We start from the raw sequence: 19,945 nt of genomic DNA on the forward strand, positions 1-19,945 counted from the left end.
TGCCCCTCCCACTGAGCACCAGGAACAGGAGGAGGGGAGCCCTTTTGGGGGGTAGGGGTGACATTTATAGAAAACTCAGTGAATGGCAGAGAACCAGTTCTTGTCTATCCACCACTTCTCTTCCCTTGAGGCTCCCAGTTTTGCAACTTCTAACCTCACCCTTGGCTTCAACTTCTTGGCTTTCAAGTGATTGTGCTGTACGTTACATTTTCATTACTGGTAAAATTGATGGAAAATCACATTTTATTATGTGAAAAATGCAGTGTTCTTTACTGTCAAAGCTCCATTCAGCTGGAAAAAATCTATGTGAGGCACTCTTTTATATTTCATGTATTTTGTGCATTGGTTGGAATGAAAAAATAATGAAAGGCTGTATTTTGTCAACTTTTGCATCTGTCTGACTGGCAGCACTGACTGATTTGTTTTTTAAATGTATTTATTTCTTGCAGTATGCACTATTATTCTCCACCCTTTCACGATAAATGCAAATAATATGTGGAATGTGCAAATAATATGGGAAAAAGAGAGATGCAAATTATTCAGTCCCTCCAGGTAGGTCTGAGAAGAAACTGGAAATGTGACTGCAGCGTGAAAACGTGCTGTCTTTATACCAGCTGCAGAAATGATAACAGGGCTGCTGTCTGTCTGTGTTTCAGGGTTCTGTGAACACATCTATTGTATCTTTTTAATTTTGTTTTTTCTTCTTCTCTTTTTCCCTTTCCTCTCCTGCTGTGAAACTTTAAATGGGATGTGGGTACTCTGAATGTCTGAAGTACATCACTCCATCCATGAACCCTTCTGCCCCTCGTGGGACCTCTGCTGCTCAGGTGTGGTGACCCCAAACTGCTGGGGCTCTTGGGCTGAGCACAGGGAATGAGCTAAAAAGCCTTGGTGTTAGGGAGCACAGGTGGATACTGCTCCTGAGATCCAGGCTGGAATACCTTTTGGCATGAATCAAGCTTCCCCTCAGGGGAAAAACGTGGCTTCCCTTGCTGCAGAGCCATGTGCCAGCTGTGTTGGTACGTGGGCATGAGTCAGATGGAAGGGAGCCAGACTGATTGGCATTGTGAGATGCTGAAGCTCTTGGGATGTCTTTGCAGCAAGAATAGATTGCAACTGCCTTGCAATTGCCCCTAACCATGCTCCTGTCTGGGAGAAGTTGTCATGCCACTCTGCCCTGCTGAGCAGTGGGGATGTGACCCTGTGGGTCCCCATGATCCAGTGGGGGTGTCATGATGAGCAGTGGGGACTCTGCCCTGCTGAGCAGTGGGGATGTGACCCTGTGGGTCCCCATGACCCAGCGGGGATGTCATGATGAGCAGTGGGGACTCTGCACTGCTGGACAGTGGGGATGTGATCCTGGTGTCTCAGCCAAGCTCCTGAGCCCGGTCTGAGGCAGTGACTGGGGGAGGGTGGTGAGGTGCAGCTGACAGACCCATCCTGCCAGCAGCTGGGGTGTACTCCATGGATCAGGCACACCTGCGATTCAAGATCTCCCTGCAAACTTAAAACAGTGTTTTCTTTTATTACAGCTTTTTTTAAATGTCAGAATTGTTTTCTACTTAGATCACTGTAATTGCAATTTCAAGTGAAGAGCCTGTGAAAAGAGGTGTCAGGGTGTTCCTTCTCAGCATTGTTTCATTGTTGCCATGTGTAAAATTCACTCCCAATTCCAGTAAAGATTTTAAGTGACAACAAATTTTCACTTATTCTAAATATTAAAAAGTGATATTTTTATTCTTGATAGTTCCATATAGATTTTTCTATCAGTGCAAAAATAAAAAGAAAAAAAGTAAACTCTACACTAAAAGCTTACGGACAAAGTAGTAGAAGTAAAAGCTTATGGAAAGATCTAGAAAATCCTTCATTATAACTGAGACGTTGTTTATTTCTGCACTTTTTGACTCCCAGCCCTGTATGTGTTAGAAGCTCTTCACTGTGAGCTATTAGTCATTAGGAGAACCCTAGTCTGGAGACCTTCCTGGCTGGAGGAGGGTACCTTGCTGTGCTTTTGTAGTTAATTTGCTCCAAAATCCTTGTGAGGGTGCTGAGCTTGTGAGGACTTGCTGGCTGAAGAGTCAGTGGTCAGCAATGCATTTGTTTGAGTGCAGTCAAACAGAAGAGGATTCCAGAAGCTCCTTGTCAGAGCAGTGCCAGCTGTGAGATCAGACAAGGTTGTTCAAGGCTTGATCCAGTCAGATGAGACTGGGAAGTCTCCTCCAGAGATGTGGATAGCACATCCCTGCTGGGCAGCCAGTTCCAGGAAACTCTTGATATTTTGATGTTTGTTACCACGTGGCACTTAGAGTGGTCAGAGGTAAATACATGGCACTGTTCTCTCTGTAGAAGATATTCTGAGATTCTCTGTTTAGGAGGCAGTGTAAGTAATGATCCCACAAGTCTAGGACACTTCTACATGGTGCTCCCTGCCATGAAGGGGTGGGTGCAAGGGATGAGGACCTGCTTTGTCCTTTTTTAGGGGGAGATATGGGGCAAGCAAAGCCATCCTGCCAATCCAGGGGGAGAAAACCAGTCCAACCCTTCTGTCCCTGGTTTTCCTTGACCTTTTGCCACAGCCACATATGCAGTAGGAATGGTGGTGGTCCTGGGCTGTCCTCCTTTCTCCCCAGAAAGTGATCCATCTGTCCTGGCTGAAATAGTCTGCCCTGGATTGGCAACCTGGTAGCTGTCACTGCAGTTAATAGCAGGGCTGAGCCTTGGTGTCCACTGCTGGAGGAAATAATTCTCTATTTGTGTTCAGACACAGGGCTGGGACATGAGGCTATTGCAGCACCTCACTCAGGGCCCGAGATCCCCAGTGTAAGCCTTCAGATAGATGGGCACCTCCTGCAGCTTCAGCTGGGGGTAGAAGACCAAGCCTCACTGGCAGGAGGCAACCCAGGAGGTGCCTGTAGGACTCATTGCAATTTTGCATTTTCTATTCTGCTGCCTAAAGCATTATCTTGCTTGCTCAGACAAGTCATCCACCACATCAGGAACGTGTGGGAAAATAACTCAGTCAGGATAACCAAAGGAAAATAAATGGTTGTGTAGTTGGCCATTTGGAGCTGAGCTAGCTTGGGAATTTTTTCTTTCAGCAACACCCTGAAAAAAGTAGTGCAAATGGGTGTGAAATATAAAGAGAGTTTGCTTCCTTCTTGCATAGGCGTATATCCAAAAAAAGCCAACAGTAAATCTAGAGACATCTACTGCTAAATGCTTTGGTAGGGCTTTAAAGGATCTGAAGGCTCAGTGTGCTTGACTGGTAGGATATCGGATCTTCCCCACTGAAATGAGCTTTGAATACGAGGGAAATCTCTGACACAGCAGAGAGGAGAAGCCACAGTGATCACCTGGGGTGCTTTAGTGTGCTGCTCAGGCACCCAGACTCTACTTCACCCCTTGATTCTCCATTTGTGCTTGAAGAGAGGATTCCAGACATAATGTAAGTACCGAGGGGGAAACCATGTCTATGTTATGGGCAGCAAAATCAGACTGCAGTGGGTCAGATCCCAAAAGGCACTGATGTTTGTTACTGGGGTGCAGGAAAAAAAAATATGTTCAGGCTATGGCACTTCAGAAAAATACTTCGCTTCTGTGAGATGTAAAGTGGATTTCACAGCTACTGTTTCTGTTGCTATTTAGGAGACATCAGTGAAAAAGAACAGGATAATGTCTTCTGCTACCGTAGAAATGCCAGTGTAAATTATTTATTTCCTAATTAGTACACATTGCTCTAATGATAGAGATGTTTAACAACAAGTTATTTGTATCATATCAAACCCTGTATTCTAGAGATGGCTTTTTTCCTCTGTTGGGTGTTAAACCAGTTGCATGGATTAATCACACCATAATGCAGCCAAACAGCTCATCCCTGCTTGACTCAGGGAGAAGAGGCTTTTTGGCTTGATACACACACAAGGAAAATCACATCCTAGTTCTACAAAGTATATTTTGAGAATAAAAGCTGAAGTTTTAATTAAAAAAAAACTAAACAAAACACTTTGTTTTTCCCAGCAAATGAGGTCATGCAGCCTAATTGCCTGGCCCATCTGTTGCTGTTCATAAGTATGTTATATTTTTTTAAAGGCCAATATTAAATGGTATTATGTAGTTATCTACTTTTTTTTTTTTTTTAATTCCTCTTGGCTTGTCAAGCACTGTCATTGTACCAACCACTGTTCTTAAAACAGGGTTTTGGTTAAAATAGCATATACCTGCCATCTGGTTGAAAAATGTTAGCTTCCTACACAACTAAGTGGAGTTGAACTCGGTATTAGGAATAGCTCATGTTCTCTTGAAAATAGCAGCTGATGGCAGATTGCAGAAATCAGCCAGTTATCAGTTGTCATTAAGCTATTTGATATCTGACACACATGGAAAGCATGCTATTTATAAGTATGCAATTATGTTATAGAAGTATTCCTTTTTTTTCTTTTCCTCCTTCCCTTTAACCATTTAAATATGTTGGTTTGACTGGACTGGAAAGCAAAGTCTCCCTTGATATTCACAGAATAGATGTGCTGTAGACTGAATGTGTGCCAGACTGTTTGTAACATATCTGTCATCAAAAAGTGATCTGAGGTGGGTATAGAAATAAATTTGGTGTTCCTGTGCTATATAGCTGTAGGTGTCTAAAGAGAAATATCAGCTACAAAGAGCCCAAGAAACAGAAATATGTGGAACTAGCTAGTAGAAGACTGCAAAGCTAGAAATCATAATGGAAAATATGCATTTTACTTTAATAGGTATTAGCGTTTCTGCTAGCAGGAGAAAAGAACTCAGGTCTTACCATCAACTAAAGCAGACACACTAGAAGCATAATTATTTGCTAAACCTGGGCAAGGCACCACAGACTCTCAGAAGTGTAAGTTAGTCACTAACATGAAAGCTTAATGCTCACCACTAAACAAGGACCTGGAGCAAGGCAGGGCAGAGGGTGCTGCTGGAGAGGGCAGCGGGGCTCGGTGATGCTGTGACCTGTTCCCCTGTCATACCTTGTGAGGATGATTACAGAAAACAAAGCAGAAACAGCCTACTCAAAAAGAGGGATTAGGAATTATTTTGTGAGTGGAAATGTGAACAAAAAAGCAGTCAAAATAGGATGGGGTGCTTTAAGACTAATAATTTTATTCAGAGGGGGTGTGAGGAGGTGTTATTTTCATGTAGGCTGAGGGTTAGACCCTGATTAATCTGCAGCAATGACATTGAAATCTTGTGAGCACACCCTGCAAGATTTTGTAAAAAATATATATATCACCTATAAATAAAATATAATACAAAATAAATTAAAATATAATTCTATATAAATAATATCTGATTATTCTCACAGATTTTTGGTTATATTAGACCAGAAATGTTTTGAGTACAATGAAGAGTTTGTTGACCCCACTGAAAAACCCCCAATCTCTTCTCCTATATTAGTATGGTCTGGAAAATTAAGGTCTGTGGTGTTTTGGCTTCAGCACAGTCTTGATCAGGTTTGAAACTGTTGGGTTTGAATCTGAATCCTCTTGCTTTTCAAATGACATCTGAGATTCTGGTTGTGAAAGGTCTCTAGTCCTTTTGCTTTTAAAAGTTACTTCACCCGTAACCATCCAACCATATTAAAAATGTATTCAGCTTCATAATTACAAGTTTTAGGTTTTACAGTCAGCAGAGGTATGTTCTAACAGAAAATTAGGTAGCAAAGGTGTGGGTCAGAGGTTGAGGTTTGCTTTTTATTCGTTGACTTTTCCTCACCAGAGTATTTGAAAATTTTATTGTGGAGACTAATCACGTCTCCCTTGCTTCAGGCTTTTGCAGACCTTCTTAGGCCATCAAAGCAGCTTCAGCAATCTCAGCATTTTGGCAACATTGCAACTACCTTGACCATAAAAAGACTTGTTAGTGGTGCAGAGAGCACCTCCCACAATGGAAGGTTTGCAGGAATGAGGGACGCCCAGGAGCGATTGCGGCTCTCCAGCGCTCCTTCCCAGGTGTGTGTACCACATGCCAGCTCTCTGTGCTTTCCTGCAAACCAAGCTGCTGTTCCCAATGAAAGTCAGGGTCTGCAGCTGCTGGGGAGAAGCCTTCTGCTGGCACACAGGGAAGGCTGGCAGAGGAGGCAGGGGCAGACTCCCTACAGAGTGAAAAATGCAGATGTTTGTCAGTCTGGGGCAGTTTGACAGAAAATGTCTCTTCCTCTCCACTTCCCAGACTGCATACAGTTATTTGCAACTCCAAGCTGCTTATTCTCTAATTTAGTAGCTAATGACTCATCTGCCCTGGTGTGCTCCTCCTTCCCTCCCAAGCCACCCGCTCTTCCTGCTTGTTCACTTGCTCACCTACCAACTGGAGCAAACCTGCTGCCTGCTTTAGTTCCCTTTGGCTTGGCCTTCACAGGTCCTTTCAGCCTCCCCACCCTGGCAAAAGGTTAGTGAAAGCCCATTTATCTGCCTCTCTTTCTTGGATTTGTAATTTTTTCATGTGTTCATCTGCACAGCAGATGGCTAATAAAAAAACCCCAATCAAATAATCTGAGTGTGTCTTGTGGGGGGTGGTTGGCAGAGAAAATTGGGAGGGAGAACAAGCACTTGTGGATCAAAAGTAGCTGTGTAGGCAATTTTATTTAAAGACAGAACACAGTATTTTATTTTGCTTCTCACATTTGAGGAAAAAAAGTTAAAAATGCTGACTATAGTTGAGGATAACATTTTTTAAGTGTATCAAAACTGGTAAAGGTGATCAGGAGTGGTCCTTGGTAATTAGATTTCAGGCTGAGAAGCATCCTGGAAGACAAGGACGTTTCTCAAAGGAGCTTGATGGTTTTTCAACTGCATAAAAAAATTTTCCTTTATACTGTAGGCAGATGCCAAAAGTACTAGATATGGTGGCATGTTACACCTAGAATTTTTGTAAGGAGGTTAGGAAATGATGTAGCAAAAGGTAGTTGTTTATTCACATGGGCTCTAAGAGTATTGCATGTCCAGATGAATTCATTGTGTCAGGTGTAAATGTGAGAACTTACTCTCAGCAGTCCTGAAGTACTAAAGTTTTCCCAGCAGAAACTTGTCTTGGAAATGAGCTTTCTGGGACATTGTTCTAGTGTTGTTCTCAGGTTAATTGTTCCAGGTCAAGTTTTCATGTGGAAGCTTAAGTCATTTTCTCAGCTTCTCAAATTCTGACCTCTTTATGTCAGTGGGGAATCTGGTAACACCCATATTTAGGCCACCAGATGCACTGCATTATGAGCATGTGGGGCTTTTCCTTTTTTAGGGGAAGCAGGAGATGAGAGAAAGGAACTCTAAAACTGGTTTTATTTGCAGCAGCATATAACTTGCCTTTGGCTTAAGGGAGTATCTTTTCTTTGACTTGGGAACTTCTGCTTTTACTAAGACAGAGCTAGAAAAGGAAAATTTTCTCACTGTGGCCTACATTCCTTGAGAAACTTTAGTTGTGTTGGAAACTATGTGCTCTGTCTGACCACACAGCCTTTAAAGTAGCAGCAGCCAGAAAGGTTCTGGGATTGCCTAAGAAATTGCAAGACTAAGGAGAACTTCCCAGCAGGCAGTGCATACCTCAGGTACTTTGCTGAAGGGTTGACAAAGCCATCAGTTCCAGCTGGGAGCTGCCCAGGAGCACCCTGCAGGCCTTCAGTGCTGGGGAGGCAGCTCTCTCTTGCTCCTGGTCCTCACAAAGTAACCACAGCCTTTCCCCATCATCTCATGTTGCTCAAGATGAGAACACGTGTGCTGAAGTTCAGGATCAAGTTCCATGGGTAACATCCAATATAATCTGTCTAATCTGAATTTTTTTTTTATTTAATTGAAGTTTTATGTCATGTAGTGGTTGCTGGTGCCAATAGGTATTTTGCATATAGATTACTGGGTATGTTGCACAGAAAATTAGTGGTTTGGGTTAAGATCAGGAAAGAAGAAAGAATAACTTTAAAGTCTGTAAACTTGGCACAAAGCACTCTTGGGGGCAAAAATGGTAGAAGCAACATGAGGCCCATCAGGGCAGTATGTTCTGGGATAATGGCTTTCCACAATGTAACAAAGCAGATGTTTAGGGTTGTATGCATGTAGTGCAGGATGTGCAAGTAATTAACAGTCTTTCTGTTTTTCTTAAGATACTTTGGACATTTATGTGCTGAAACCTAAAGTTAAAATCTCTGAGGACAACTGCTTTCAGCTTAAGAAATGGCAGGTATTTAATTTCTGGTACAACCTAAAGTTCTGGTGCTCTCCTGCCTGCAGGTTATGATGGACAAAACCTCTTTTGGAGTATGTATATGGACTGTGCTATCTTTGTACCAGAATGTATGTGACATTTTTCTGTGATCACCAAAGTCCTTCAGGGAGGGATATGTTACAGTTGCCATTTTACAGCTGAGAGCATGACAAAATACATGACCACATACTGTGTTTTTCTCCAGGGCATCTGTTTCATACCAGCTACACAGGTATATGAGGGAAAATACCTGGGGATTCAAGTGAGGGATGCTTGAATCTGGGCTATTGTGCTGGGAAGGGTGTCCTCGTCCACAAGGCAATGCACTTGTGGCATTATTGCATCACCTCAGGGACTCATACATCTTCTCACTGACTGGATATTTTCATAAGAAGGTACAGGGAGAACTGGAAACTAACATGCTTTACCTGAAATTATGCAAGGATCCTTATTAAATACTTTCTTTTTGCTGTAGGGGAGACTTGCTTCGTGACTGTGGTTATTATGTGCAAAAATAATGGTTGTGAAGCACTCATTAAACCCTGCTGAAGAGGATGATTTTGGTGTGTGTGTGTGTGTGGAGGGGGGTTGCCCATGGGTTCAGGAGGCATTGTGCCCATGTCTTTGTCATTCTGTACTGTTCAGTGTGAAAGAGAAGTACTTCTGCTCTAGATAATATAAAGAACTATCAAGAGGCTTTAGAAGAACAATGTCCTTTGGACTTTTTAAAAATGAAAGCATAATAAAAATGTTTCCTTGACTACAGGAAAGATGCAGGCATTCATGCGTACAAGTGGAGCATTACATTACCTTTTCAGGTAGCAAGCAGAAGCCCACACAGTGTTCTACTTGAGGACTGATTTGAGTTGCCCTTGGATCAAGGTCCTCTCTAGATTAAAGGCTCAAATTGAGTCATGTGAGGTGCTGAAACTGCATGCATACTCTTTGCTCAGGACAAATGTGAAGTTATTTGAATTATTTGGCATCTCAAGTAAAAGCCCTGGGGTTAATAGTGTAGAGAATGTTCAGCTGATGTCTGGTAGCTTCACTATTAATTGACTACTGAGAAAAAAGGAGGAGTGTAGGTTTGTATGCTGCTGGGTTGGTTTCATTGCTGACAACTCCCAGGTAAAGCCTTACTTAGCAATGAAATGCAGGTTAGCTCAGTTTAAACCAGAACAGGCTGAATTCAAGATAGAAAAAGGATGTATTAATTAATTCTTCTTCCTTCTATGAAATCTCCCTTAACCAGGCTAGAACAAGGATTATCAGTTTGGAAAAAGGTTTTTTAGAACAACTTTACTGCCATAACATCTTTGTGCCAGTTTTTGTTCAAGTACAGTGTGGAGATCTTGAATGCTTCATACCTCCTGCAAAATTAGATACCTTATGTTTTCACATCTTACATTTTTGTGTCTGTGCACATGTGTGGCATGCCTGTTTAATGCAATTTGAATGCATGCAAATGACATTTTTTTATGTCCCCACTTCCTTGAACAGGTTTTAATCATGATCAACTGTTGATTTAGTTTTGAATAGAATGCTAATAAACTATTTAAAATGCACAAACTTTGCTTCTGGAAAATATGCTTAGTTCATGAAATGGATCAGAAATAATAGAAATAGTAGTCTGCTGCAAAAGAATTTCCATTAATCTTCTCAAAGGTGGGAGATAAGATTTCAGAATCAGATTAAATATTTGTGTTCCACATTAGGAGACCTCCTCGGTTCTGTCTGACAATTAATCCTCTTCAGGGTCGCGGTTGCTCTGGTCTGCATTTACCTCTTTCATGTTGTGCATGAAGGACCTTTTATAGACTCTTAATGCACATTTATTTGGAAGTTGAAAATTGCACTGGAGGCTTGACCTTCCCCTATGTTTGTTTGTCTTTGTTTTGTTTCTTTTAGCTGAGAGCAGGGAGAGAGGGGCACTTCCCACTCCCCTGAGTTCCGTGGGAGTGGCAGGGGCGGTGTGTGGACCACATTCCACTGAGCTGCTCAGCTGTCATGAGCATCTCATGATTAAATCTCACACTGAGGGTGCTGTACACTCCCCTCACCCAGCACCTCGACTTGCTCAGCATGCATTTCCCACTATGTAAGATGTGGGAGATGAGGTGACAGCTTGCTTGCAGGCAGAGCATGGGATACTACATGGGAAGAGAGGATGTAAAAAGCACCTGCTTTAAGCTGGTACTGAAGATATTTGCATAATTTATTAGTATTTTTAGAAAACAAGGGCAATTAAGGAAATAAATATTTGTCATAGATGCAACATATCGTGTTAATACCAGATGATGTCATTGTTCAGTGATGCTTTGCATATTACCTCTGTATGCAGCAGAGGGCACTAAGTGGTGCTTAGCTTTTAAAGTACAGGAAAATTCTGCATTTTTTTTCCTTCATTACCCAGATTGCTGCCTTAAGAGTACTTCTCATAGGTCTCAATTACTGACTACTACTTTTTTGTGTGTCTTTGTCACATTTATTACATTTTGTCTTCATAAAATTTAGAGAGACAGCCCATCCAAGGACAGTCTGTCACCAGGTTTACGTTTTGAAAAAAAAATATCAAATTTTATGTCAACTAATTTTCTGAGTTGATTTGCAGTCATCACTGTCATTATGATTCCTCATAAGTTTCCAGGCACAACCATGGGGAAACTGGGGAAGATCTAGACAGATTTCTCATCTTACAATGATGATGTAGATGAACTCGCAGAAAATCAGGGCTGAAGTCTGAAGAATTTGCCAGCCACCACAAGACTGGAGACAGAAGTATTTTGATGATTTCAACAGCAATGATATTTTGCACAATGACATAATCACTTCTCTCAATATCAAAATAATCTAAACTTTTCTGGAAGCTGTATGATATAAAAAATGTGTGTGATGGTTCATTACAAGTTTCATAGCCCTACACTAGAAAGTAGTTTATATCACTACCATCTTTTGAGTACATTCAATTTGCCTGGTTAAAAATTAAATTGAAATAAAGCAATAGTTCATTGCATTTACATAAAACATGTCAGGGATGAAACCATTCTTGATGGTAAGAGATGAGGTGAACTGCTTCTTCAGTTAAAATAATTTGAGGGGAAATAAAACTAGAGGGAGATGGATTTAAAAGCAAAAGGAGGCAATTCTTCATGCCAGAGGCAGGACCTACAGGACTTCAGATGATGCTGTGAGTGCAGAAAGTTTACACAGGCCAATGGAAAGTTTGGGCAATCCTTTGGCAGAGAAGCCTCACAGAGACTACTCAATAGAGGAACCAGAGCAGGCACAGCAAATCCTCTGAGCTGAAAATGGAGCGAGACAGAGACTCTTACGAGAAGGTGTAAGTGCCACCTTATTCTCCCCTGGCTGTGTACTGCTGGCCTCTTTAGCAGACTAAATATTGGAGTAGATTGTACTGGGGATCGCTGGGGAGTTTCTTCTATTTTAATGGAGTTATGATTAAAATCTAAAAAAACAGGCTGTTGAAAGCAGTCCTTGTGCAAATGAATCACAAATGTAAAGCAATTTCAGGTGCATGACAGACTATGTTCATTGCTTTGCTATCAGACTATAAATCATATTTATAAACCCCTGCCTCTGGAAGAGTTCTGCTGTATTTATTTCAGATGGCTTTCAAGCCTCACTTAAGAATGTGTTTCTCCAAATGTTTGCAAATGCTACCTTCTTGTACTTTTTTGTCGAGTAACTTTCTAGAATGGTTTGAACCAAATAATTGTGCTATTTATGTTTCATCCCTACTCTCCTGTATTCAGTTGGTCCACTAATACATCTCCAATGTGCAGAATGTTCGATTAGTAAGGTGAATAGCTGCTTTCTTTATTGTCTTATCCTGACAATCATGCTATTTGAGCTGGTTACAAATGCCACCTGCTATTTAAATGACCAAAACATAGAATTCTGGACTAAATTAAAGTGCATCCTGTGGCCACAGTAGTAGGTCCAGTTTTGTCTTCTAGCAGAAAGGCAGCTGGTCCTGGCAGGGAGTTACAGCTGCACGTCCCACACTCACTGCATCTCAGTCCAGCAGAGCAGGGCTGGTGTCAAAGACATGGCCTGACACCTTTAAAGGAGCCTCTCACTCTGTGTGGTGTGATCTCCCCTGCCCTGCACGGGTTGGTACCGAGGGGGGGAGCCCATCTTACTGGAGCTGCAGCCCTTGCAGGGGTTTGCACTGGAGGAACAGGGACCCAGCCTGTTTGTGGGCTGTTCCTCTGCCTGAGCAGCGCTCACCTTCCTGCCGCTGCCAGCAAGTGCCCGTGCAGGGCAGGGTGAGCAGATGCCAGGGGTACCATAATGCTGTGGGTGCTTGGAGCAGGCAGGCACTGGGGGCTCAGGGGTGGTGGGTGCCATATTTTTGCCATCTTTTTGCTTGGCTGGGCTTTTCCATGGCTGGCTGGCCTGCCTGGGCTTGGAGGGTGCTCAGAAGTACATGTTCGAGGTTTGATCTGCATTGCTTTAATCATCCCAAACAAGCCAGTCCTGTCCACATGCAAATACTCAATCTGTGTAACCCTTTTGTGTTTCATGTAACAGTTTTGTATTTTTCTTAGTTTGGCAACTTCTGTGTCTTATGAGAATCAGAAACAATCCCTTTGCTTGGAATTAGCCCTTTTGCTTATTTGCATATACAATTTCATATCAGCATCATTATCTCATGTTCTGCTTTTTCCTTCTTTCTAGCCCAGAGCGGAAAGTGCCCATGATGGGCTTGCTGGGATGGTCTAGAGACATGCAATCTGCCCCTGGGAAGGGGGCTGAGGTGGGGCAGAACGTTTTCAGATGTCACCTGATGGCAGCTTGAGCCTGGGGCTGGTGGGGCTTCCTCTGACAGGTGAAAGGTTTTTGTGTGGTGATGAGCTCAGTGAGCAGTCTTCATTCTTCCTGCCTTAAGTCACTCCGGTGTTAAAAGCATGTTCCTTATTTTCTTATGCCCTTCTTCCCTATGTCGAACAAAACAGTTTTATCGTGAAGTTGAGCAAAAATTTAAATCCTTTAATTTTTTTTAAAGGCATTTTACAGGTACTTTTGCATTAAAGATAAATGAAAGATTGAGATAATTTTTATCTGTGTATGTCAAAAGCTACCTTGTCCTTCTATCAGTGCTTGTTGGTTTAGGGAAAGCTGATATGTAGCCCACAGACAATAGATGCATGAGGAACATGTTTTTAATCTCATGTTAAGATGTTTGGTTGGCACTAGAAGATGTGAGGACTTTTTATAACACTGCTCCCAGCATGGTGCTGGGTGAGTTCCCTGGGACACTTGGGAGAGCAAGCAGTGTGCTGGGGTGTGTCCCTTTAGGGGAAACAGTTGGAATCTGCTGGGAACTGATTTTCTCCTTGTTTTTTTGCCCATTCTGAAGCCTAATAAGAGCCAAGTGGTTACTTTTGCAGTTGTGGGACTTTGGGCTTCTGTTAAAAATAAATTTTAAAATATGATCCTTAAGGACACTGCAAATCACTGAACAGCTTTTAAAAAGAGAGTGTGCCATGTTGTGTGCCTCTGTCTAACTTGCTGTTGTATCTCCAAGAGCACTGGGGGGCTATTTCAGTTACTTGCATTCCAAGCTACAGAAATGCTGTAAGTAATATGTATCTTTTTTATAATTAATAGATGATACAGTTGTGTGTGATTATAATAAACCCCAGTGACATGACAACCCAAGTACTTGGAAATTTTTTTTCTTTTTATGTTGAAGTACAGATGTGAATAGGAAAATGATAGTTAGTGATTTCACATATTTAGGAAAAAGGTTTTTTTCCTGATCTGGATGGAAGTTTTTGTTGTGTTTGCATTAATGTATGAAATTTAGTGTTCTTTCTTTGTAGTAGAATAAAGGTACCATGGGGAAAAAAAATTGTTTCCTCTGTAGACTTTACATTACTGTGCAGATGTAAGTGTTGCATGTGTTTATGCTTATTAATTTTTATTGAAATAAGAGTTTCATGATCCCCCAGAGTTTTATGTTTGGTTGTTTTTTTTTTTTTCTTTTTAGAAACACTGCAAGCAAATCCAGTTAGAATAACTAGAAGCAGTGTTACGGGAGAAGAAAAATATATTTTGATTTTGTTTTTGAATGGCTTGACATACAGATATGTAAAATGTAGGACTGTATCAATGTGCTTAGACCATCTCAGAATATTACATGCTGGAGGAAGGGAGTCAAATGCCACAGTTGAAGCAGATGGTGTTCATGAGTCTGTCTGTGCAGCACTTCCTACACCACAGAGTGGGTGGAATGATGGGAGTAGAATTCTCTGCACCGTCACAGAGCTCAGATGCTGCACCAGATACAGCACCAGGCTGTCTTGCACCAGATGTTGGTGGGTCAGAAGGGAGCATCCTGCTTGGAGTTCAGCTTTTTTTCACTGTACCTGATTCCTTCTTTTGGGTTTCAGTCTCCTGACTGCTGCTGTGGGATCTGCTGTACCTGTGGTCCCACTCAAGTCCTCAGGACTGCAGGGATATTGTTGCAGGAGCTGTTTGGAGCTCAGTAGTTTATTCAAAGACACTCCCCTATCTATCCCCATGGTAATATACCTATGAAGAGGATCTGATCCTTAACCAGCTGATCAATGCAGCCATCCTACGTCAATGTTACCAGCACACACTGCTCTGTGAGGGTGCCTATAAACACATTCCTCATCACATTTACATCCTGGCAATTTGAAGAATCTACTGAAAAGTATCTTGCTCTACTTTCAGGACTCTTCCAGTATATAAAATTACACTGACTACTTTGAATCCTTTACTTACTTTAGTTGCACCACAAAAACACAGTGAAACTTTGCTAGTGGGAAAATAATGCAGAAGTTCTTTGTCCATTGCCTGCTCTTTGCCAGCTAAGAGGTGGTTATCAGTTGCCTTTACAATTAACCATAGCTGAGGGCTGTAGCATTCTTGTAATTGCAGCTAGAAAATACTTCCTGGTGATTTTCAGGGGGGTTAAATGGTCACACACTGATCTTTCCTGATTTTCAGCAATTTGTTAGCTAAAACATTTTAACTCTTTTTCCCAACACTGTGTTTTTACATAATTTGATTTAATGTCCTTAGAAAGGCTGCATTATTTTTCTATGCCCGGAAGATAATGAGAACAATTAAAGTGAAGATAATGAGATCAGTCCTAAAGAGGGGGTGAGATGATCTAAGAAGAATCTGTATTTTTGAGGCTGGTTCATTTGAACTCAATGACAAACAAATGGTGCCTGTTGCTTCAGGACCATATGACAGTATTTTTGTCATGCATCATGCAAGGTTAGCATGGGGGTTGCATCAACAGGGAGTAGTGAACGGAGAGACGTAGCAGTTCCTGAGGAGTGTAAAGGATATAGCCACTAATTACAGAGTGGATGGTGTAAAGGGTATGGCCAGTAATTACAGACTCACTTCCCTGCCCCTGAGGACCTGAGCACTTCTGTCCTGTCTCCAAGCCAGTGAGCAGGGCAGCTGTAACACTGATCCTCTTTTAACCCTTTCTTGAGCTGTGGTGTTAGACACCAGTCATTTCACTCCCTGGCCCTGGGAAGGGTCAGGTGTGACTTCATGGTTGTGGGAGAGCCCATAATTAGAGGGTAAATACCTATGCCCTTGTGTTGTGTGTAGGTAGAGGTATGTACTGTGTATATAATATACATAATATACAATATTGCTGCTGCTAACATAAGGAAAGTTACTTTTTTGCAAATATGTGAGTAAATAAACAAGTTAAGCCCACATAAGTCATCAGATCAGGAGTGATAACTCACTGGCCATCTGTTTCTCTCTGTGACTCTGTTTTTGTTGCTTGCTCTTTGGATACAAAAATGTATCCAAATGAAGGCACTTCAGCTTGCCATCTTCACATAATTCTTTTGTTGCAGACATCCTTGGGAATGTTGAGTGTCTATGTTTTATTTCTGACTGTGAAAATCATGATATCCAGAAAAAAATTGACTTAAAAAATGCCAAGCAAAACATGAACTTATATATTAATTATAAACATGATTTATCCAGTTTGTCTGAATAACTATTTTGTTGCTGGAGTTATTTAATTATCATCCAGAATGAGTAACCCCCTGTTCAGTAAATGTGAAACCCTACCTTGTGCAGGAATATCTTGAAACTTGTGTAAACATAATTAATAGGAGCATTAAGTATCTGATAACTTGCCTCCACTCTTTGGGAGGTGTTGGTGCTTGTAGCTCTTCTTGGAACTTAGGTTCACGTTGCATTGTAATTTGCATTCACGTTGCTGTTTATATCTCTATAACTGACTCCATCCCTCTGCTTTGAAAAGGGATTGTACACTTCCTGCCATCAAAGGTGCATAGTATCATATTTTTTCTTCAAGAAGGCAGAGATAGAATGTTTTCTGAATATGTTTTTTGTTTTGTCCACTGAATTTACTCACAGCTGGTATGCCTAAGTCTCTTGTACATTTTTATATGATTGTAAGGTTTCAGTTTCTTACCTGATTGTTCTGGGGTGGTGGAATACTGTTATCAGAAGTTGGATATGGTGAAATTTGTGTTTCTAACTGTCTTCTCTTGGACTAAAATCTATTGGTTCTGAAATCACCAAGCTTTGCACTGATTTTCAAGGTTGTAGCAGTCAGAGAGAATGCAGTTTTCTGAAGTGGTAAAGATAAACAGGAATATGTTCAGACATCCTCTGAACCAGGATCTTGCCACTTTTGAAATGGCCTGCTCGACACCGCAGCTCACTAAAAGAGAAATGTGTTATTGTAGTCACATGCTCAGAGATCAGTGTTCTTGTTTGGTTTAGGCTTTTTTTTTTCTTTAAATAGGAACAAAATAAAATGTGGTGGAAATTTCTTTGACTGGTAACACAGAAACAAGAATACAATTTCATACAATTATGAAAAAATCTTACTTTTATAATGTTTCTGGTATAGATCTCATTAAAATGGACAAGTCTTATCAGAAAGGTTTAAAAAACCCCAAATACTGTTGAGTCATCAACATTCTTTTGCAAATAATGCATGGTTGGTTACTTTAGTTGAGCACATAGAGAACCAGGAGTTTCCTTTCATACTGAAATACTATCTTTTCCTCTTGGATAAACCAGGCAGACTGATGGTGGTTGATACTATGAGCAATGTGAGGCAAGGCAAGACTGAACTGTGTCAGTTGAATCATTGCTTCTCATTCCTCAGAAGTTCTATGGACCTGATCCCCTTCAAGAATAAATTGCCTTCCTGCTAGGGTTTCTTTAGGGATGCTTTTTTAGCTGTATGCTTTGCTGAAGCCTAGGTTCAGGTTACAACTGCTTGGAGTTTGTTCTTACTTGTTTTATAGAGGTAAGGAGTCCAACAGACAGGCAGAGATCACCGTGTATCTTGAGTTGATTCCTGCCATGAAGAGTGAGGATTGAGTGCAAGGAGCATTTTTGGCTGCCAGGGCTATATCTAGCAGTGCCTGCTCTCCAGATGCTTCAAAGGCTTTGTGCCACTTCACTGGCCTAAAGCAGGGAGTCAGGGCAAAGCCTCTGTTTCAGAAGACCCTCATCTTTTTTCAAACTGTGGAGAGCCAATAGTGCCTGTATGACTGAATTACTGAGGCATGTTTCTCTGTGTGCTAGTTTGGCATGTTATAAAAGATGTCAGTGATCTGTAATCATAGTTTCTGTGCTTGTTTAATCATTGAGGAACAATAATTCTGCTCACCCTCCTTTGCCTTTCATCCTCCTGTGTCTCACCTTGCCAAAAGCATGAGATGTTCCTGAGCTTGCTGTAACCTTTCAGTCTTTTTTTTTGTAGCTGGAACATTTCTGTCAGCAGGCTTTCTCTCCTGTGAAGGTACCCCAATATTACACTGATGTCAAAAGCAGAGGACAGCAGCCTGCCAGACATGCATGTAAGTCACAGCAGTGGCAGTTTCTGTGAGCTGGGCTGTACTAATTTGCAGATAACCCAAAATTAAACAGCTTAAATGATTTCAAAGTGCCACAGCCTGATTCTACAGGATCACCAGTGATTTAAGCATGCATTTGCTGCTGGCTGGAGTACTTGCTTCCATTAACCACTTCATCTAGTTGGAGGTTTTAAACTCCTGGTACCTTTCATGACACTGAAGTCCAAAGGCTCCTCAGACTGTGAACGTCACTATGACAACCAGTTACTTTTCTCCTCAAGTACACAATTTGTAAATTTGGGCAGGGATGTTTTTATGGATGTTTGGTGGAACATCTTGTCAGAACCTAGTACGGATAAGGCTCACAAGACCTTATGAGACAAGTAAGCCAAACACAAGTTCTTCAAAATGAATGTAAAAATGAATGTAAAACTCATTTTATCATTGAGTTTATGATACCCAAATGAGAAAGGAGAGACACTGAGTGTTCAGGGTGAGACAGGGGACAGAAATAAGGCTTGTATCATCCTGTTTGCCTCCAGAAGAATGGAAGTGGACAGGAAAATGTAACCACCTCCCAACAGTTTGGAACCACAAATCTCATTGCTTACAGCTGGCCCCTATGTCAGTGGCAGGGCATCATTGTGTTTGCCTGCTCCCCCACAATGCAAGCAAGTCCCTCAGAGTCTGAGATGACAGTACTTGGCAAAGCTGATATGCTGAACTGACTGCTTTTTTTTCCTTTTATCTACCTTGAAAATCCCATCCTGCATAATTACCTGGTTTTGTGGAGAAAAGCTGCAGTTGAAAAAGGCTTGTTAGTTTATGGGATAAGAGGGGATAAAACAGGTTTCTCAATCCCCGTTCCTTTTGTGCATGCTAGAAGGCTCTTGGCAGAAAGATAGCTGGATTTCCAGGGCAGCAGGGAACCACACTGGCTTCTATTGCAGTAATTGGGCAGATGCTACAGAAGATGATGCAATAAAACCTGTATGTTACTTCTACATAGCTGGGCTTTTAGTAATTGCTGTAGGACCATTTACTAGGTAAATAATTCATTTTTCCAGAGAAGAATTAGGATACGATATATACATTGGAGAGATTTATGAGAGCTAAAAGGTAACAAATTCATATATTGGCAGCTGTTTATAACACTAATTTGTGTGCTTTATTTAATTCCTGAATTTTATTTCAAAAGCTTCAGACAATGCAGGATTGAGAAAATGGTGGCTGGAAGCAAAGCAACTGAGAAATGTATTTGAAAAGCCTGCATATGATATCCATTCCTTTTGTAAAGAATATTTCCTTTATGACCTCCTCCTGCTTTGTATTTAACATTTCAAAGAACTTTGGGGGACTCTCTGTAGGCTGTGTCTTCACGAAGCCAGTAGCCAAGGATTTAGAGTATTGTCAGTGCTGGCCCAAAGCTGAAAACTGCAGGCGGTTTTAATCTCAGGGTGGGGGGTGGGTGTTTAAACCCAACCTTTTGTGTTCAGATTAGGGAGTGCAGGAGGATAGACTTAAGGGGTGTTAGTGAGAATTTTTTCACTGGCAGTTCAGTAATAGCATCAGGCTTTGGAAATACTTTTTTCCAATTCTTTGTTATTTCAGTAATTACTATGCGGTGGGTAGAAATCCACAGGGTTTGTGGTTTTTTTAAATACCTCAGGAATGACATGGGGATGTGGGCAATTAAAAAAAGTACTTGTTTTTATAACTTTTTACTCTTTGGATGACTGTGGGCACTTAAATGCCTTTTCAGATAGTCTATCATTGTTTCAGTCCTGATGTCTGTGTTTATTTTGTCTTGGTTCCATCAGCTGGGATAATAGTTAAGATCCATCTTTAGAGAGGAA

At 41.3% G+C, this 19,945-nt stretch overlaps 1 protein-coding gene across 4 annotated transcripts in view; it reads left to right on the forward strand.

Moving 5' to 3' along the window:
* The window catches only part of STOX2 (storkhead box 2), a 143,998-nt gene that overhangs the window by 42,496 nt on the left and 81,557 nt on the right, over positions 1–19,945 (forward strand). The window contains exon 1 of one of the 4 annotated variants that reach the window (XM_071432175.1): positions 3,051–3,445. The exons of 1 other annotated variant lie outside the window; for it this stretch is intronic. The gene's annotated coding sequence lies outside the window, so the exon portion shown is untranslated. Of the gene's footprint in view, positions 1–3,050; positions 3,446–6,311; positions 6,415–19,945 lie in introns of those variants that run through there. 2 more of the 4 variants (XM_071432179.1, XM_071432182.1) reach the window with 2 other exon arrangements.

This window comes from Agelaius tricolor, unplaced genomic scaffold (assembly GCF_023055355.1).
Source record: "Agelaius tricolor isolate 1412-34295 unplaced genomic scaffold, bAgeTri1.0.p SCAF_8, whole genome shotgun sequence".
Classification (NCBI taxonomy): Eukaryota; Metazoa; Chordata; class Aves; order Passeriformes; family Icteridae; genus Agelaius; species Agelaius tricolor.